Source organism: Terrapene carolina, unplaced genomic scaffold, assembly GCF_002925995.2.
Source record: "Terrapene carolina triunguis isolate 2854851 unplaced genomic scaffold, T_m_triunguis-2.0 Scaffold68, whole genome shotgun sequence".
NCBI classification, from domain to species: Eukaryota; Metazoa; Chordata; order Testudines; family Emydidae; genus Terrapene; species Terrapene triunguis.
The window spans coordinates 81,576,019-81,580,649 of record NW_020664419.1 but is presented as its reverse complement, the minus strand read 5'-3'; positions in this window follow the sequence as shown (position 1 = coordinate 81,580,649).

Sequence of the window (4,631 nt, the reverse complement as noted above, 5' to 3'; positions counted from 1 at the left end):
TGTCCTCTTTTTTGATTGTTGAAATATGGTAACCCTATATTATCTAGATAATCCCCTGATAGCTCCAATGATGGAGATTCTACAGTTTTTTCAAGCTTTCCTTTTAGGTCATGTTTTCTAGACTTTTAATGATTTTAGTTACCCTCTTTTGGACTTCCTCCAATTTGTCCATACCTTTCCCAGAGTGTCATGCCCAGAACTGGACACAATACTGTTGAGGCCTTATCAGCATTGAGTAGAGTGGAAGAATTACTTCTCCTTGCTTGCTTACAACACTCCTGCTTGTACAAAAGGAAAAAAACAAAAGAATGTTTGATTCTTTTGCAACAGTGTTACACTGTTGACTCATATTTATTTTGTGATCCACTAAAACCCCCAGATCCTTTTCTGAAGTACGCCTTCCTAGGCAGTCATCTCCCATTTTGAATTTGTGCAATTGATTATTTCTTCCTGAGTTATAATGAAAACAATAAGTTGATTATCAAAGAGTCAAGAGATAATGAATAAGGATAATGGAAACAAAGGGCTACACATAAAACAAAACCATTACATGCTTTCTAGCGACTAAACTTAGCAGGCTAACATTCTAGCTAAAGATGTCTTTTCTCTCCCAAAGTCTTTCTACAGCATTTCTTACTAAGGCTGGTTGAGTTCGTGCCGGGCCTGTTTATTTCCTAGGTGCAGGATAAGGGGGTGTCTTCTTTGCCTTCTACTTCTATCCCCAAAAGTCATTGTCTGTACTCAGAGACAGTATAACTCCCTGGGGTTTGTTTTTCCTGTGTGCTGTGCCCTGTTGATTTCACATCTCTCTATTGACTTTGTATATAAATGATGCCCACTGTGTTACCTTACAAAGCTTAATTTACAGCTCAACAAAGACAGGGGAATAAACATAATTTGTCTGACGGAAAACCTGTTTGTCAACTCTGCCTTAATACAGACTTTAAAACATGTTTTCATTATATAAACGTAACTCTTTACATAGTGTCTGTACATACATTTCACAATGCTATTAATAACCAATGTGACTCCAGCTTTCATTTAAGACCTCACATGACATTCTTTGGTGAACCAGAATATAAATACCATAATCAGGACAGTCCAGTAAACCCCCTTGCCAGTTGGCATTAAGAGTTTCTTGGGTCACAATTGCATAGAAGATTAAAATTTCTCAAAGAGAACAAAAATGTCTATATCAGCAGCTCTCCAAGGCCAGGCAGTGGAGCACTGGTGTTCAGCTGAGCGCTATCTCGTGGTCTGCAGAAAACTGCCTGACTTTGTGGAGATGCCTCTTTTCCTTGTTTCCATGTGTTAAATCACACAAAGAGAGTTAAACTTTAGAGCTGGTTGAAATCTTTTGTTTCTGTGGAAAATTTTAACAATAAATAAAAAAAACCCCAAATTTTCCATTCAAAGTTTTTATTTTCCCCCCAGAAATTTGAAAACCAAAATATTCAAGTTGGAAATCTTGCTGCCTCATGGGAGTTGTAGTTCAGGTGCCTCAAGCTCCCATTCTCTTCTATTGGCTGGACTTCCTGATCAGACGACATCTCCCATGATGCATCATGGTCTCCTCTCTATGAGAGGTTTGGTGATTTTTCATGGGAATCCCTGGCCATGATCCATTATGAGATGTAGTCCAGCCGGAGAGCCCGCCTCATAGAGGAGAATGGGTATATGAAGCAACTGAACAACAACTGCCGTAAAGCACCATGGCAGCATTTCTACATCAAAATATTTCAGGTTTTGGGTGAAATATTTTTATTTTGGGGTGTTTAATTTTTCAATGAAAAATCAACTTTTTTAGATAATATTTGTTTAATCAAACACTAATTTTTCTGTCAAAAAACAGATGATTGTTTTCAGCCAACCCTGCTAAGATTACCTTATAGTCTTTCCGATATTATTTTTCAAAATAAACCATTTTTGATGTGCCAGAGAGATGATAACAGCTGGGAGGATGGGTCCATTCAATTATGAATGAGACGGGAGCTGTTCAGTGCAACAACTTTTCTATTAAGTTATGCTCCGTACTATGCAAAAGATTGAGAATCCACTGATGTTTACTATTGATTTCAGTCAGCAATGTTCTTATAAACACCCCCTGATGACGTAAGAAGGAGTGAAGCTAATGTGGCTGTCTGGCAGATTGAAGTTATTTTTAAAGTTTCAGCCATATGACCTCTGGTTATGTGAGGTCACATGAGGTAGTGGAAGAGGAGATGGATCTGTGGTAGCAGGAGCCTGGACAGGTACTCCGACAGCCCCATGTGTGTAATGCATATGTGCACACACAAAAGTGCACAGCCAACTTAGGGGTGCTGAATATCATTCACCTGACTTAGAAGAAAGGATGCTAAACTATCACAGAATTTGTGTTAGACTAGTACAATGATTCTGGTTTCAGTGGAACTTGTGAGCGTGTTTCTGATGAGCACTCTCTCAATCTATTTGGAAAACCTGGTTGGGTGGAACTGAGGAAATGGTGACATAACTGAGCATCTGTCAATGGATTCCAAATGTGCTGTTTCCTGTACTCCTAGAACAATGAGGAAAGTGAGGGGAAATCCAAATAAACGTTGTGTGACAGGGAAAGGAGAGGAAGCCTGAAACAATACCCAGGACACCATCGAGAATGGAACTACCACTTCCCACAGTGTTCAGGGGCAAAAAATACTGGAGGGGGCTGTAGACTAGACTCTTCTAAAGTTGGCCAGCAGCCACATTATCTTAGGCTGTGATCTTATCATACGTTAGAACTAAGTCATGTTAAGCCTGTCAGTACTTAGATGGGAGACCTCAAAGCAAAAGCTACGATGGTGCAGGAAATGTAGTTGGTGATATAATAGGAAGTCACTCTTCCCTCTGATTGAGTGAAGTCACTGCCCTTATGCTGCCTTCTACTGCTGCAGGTGTTATCTTTTGGAAGAGATGTGAAACCAAGGACCAGATCACTAGTGGCTATTAAGGGTGTCCCTGGAGTAGGAATGTTAAGTCTGGTGTCTTGGCCAAATTCCACGTTATGTAATTCTAGTTTGCCTGAAGATGAGGGGATGGATCACTTGATGATTACCTGTCTCGTTCATTCCCTCTGGGGCACCTGGCATTGGCCACTGTCGGAAGACAAGATACTGGGCTAGATGGGCCTTTGGTCTGACCCAGTATGGCTGTTCTTATGCTTTAAGATTTCTTTTGATAAAAGTCTACTTCCTGTCCTAATGTGTTGGGTAGAGTTGATGTGTAGTTAAACACCTGCCACTTTCCATGTTTATGGGTACTGTAGGTAAAGTTGTTTGTAAAGCACTTTGGGATTACTGAGGGTGAAAGGGGCTAAACTAAATGTAAAAATATTAGTATTTAGTATTAGATATTTTCTGCCGATGGGGGTCCCACTCAGTACTCGGATCTTCCATCGCATGATTAGTAAAACCCATCTAGGGTTGGGTACGACTTTGAGACCTTGTTAGGACAGCACAGTCCTATGTATCTGAATGTGCACACCATGACTGGAAAAAACCAAATCCTAAAGTCAATGGGCATTTTGTCTGAGTAAAGATTGAATTAAGACAGAAGTTTCTGCCTGCCTGGCTGAATGTGGAAGTGAACCCTTTGACTGGATCTCAGTTTCTAGGCAGCTAATTGAAGCTATGTTCCTGGGAAGTTGGGAAAGGGGAGGGGAGGGCAGGAAAAGAAGCAATTTATCTATATTATTATTGCCACCCAAATAATGAAATGCGTTGGAAAACAGACTCAGTCTTTCAATGATTTATTTACCATGAAACAAACACCACTCATGATTAGGACTACGTTTTAGTCACAGGTATTTTAGGAACAGTCATGGACAGGTCACAGGCAGTAAACAAAAATTCATGGCCCGTGACCTGTTCATGACTTGTACTATATACCCCTGACTAAATCTTGGGAGTGCCGCAGATGCTTGTGGGGGGGCGAGGGTGCTTGGGGGGGAGCGGCCCGGGGGTGCTGTGGGTGCCTGGGGGGCCCACAGATGTTGGGGGGGCAGTCCGGGGGGCTCAGCAAATGCTGGGGGAGTGGTCTGGGGGGCACTGGGGGTGCTTGGGTGGGAGCAATCCAGTATCCCCACTTGTGCTGGGGGTGGGGAGGAGTTGGCAGGACTGGCAGGCTCCCTACCTGGCTTCTTGGAAGCGGTGACATGTCCCTCCCTAAGCTTGTAGCTCCGTGTGCTGCCAGTTCCGCAGCTCCCATTGGCCAGGAACTGCAGCCAGTGGGAAATGTGGGGTGGTGCCTGCGGGAGGAGGCAGCGCATGGAGCTAGGATCTGAGGGAGGAACATGTTGCCACTTCCAGGGAGGCCCCCCCCCTGCCCCAGGTAAGCACCACCCAGAGCCCTCACCCCCTCCCGTGCCCCACCCCACAGCCCTGAGCCCTCTCCCACACCCAAACGCCTCCTGCTGCTGTTGGAGGTGAGGGGGGCGGTGGCCCGAGACTGCCCCAGCAGTGGCCAGTGCAACTGGCCCAGGGGTTGCCTGAGATGCTCGGGCAGCCCCGGAGCCAGGCGCACTGGCCGCTGCAAAAGTCACGGAGGTCATGGAAAGTCACGGAATCCACGACTTCCATGACCTCTGTGACAAACTCGCAGCCTTACTCATGATG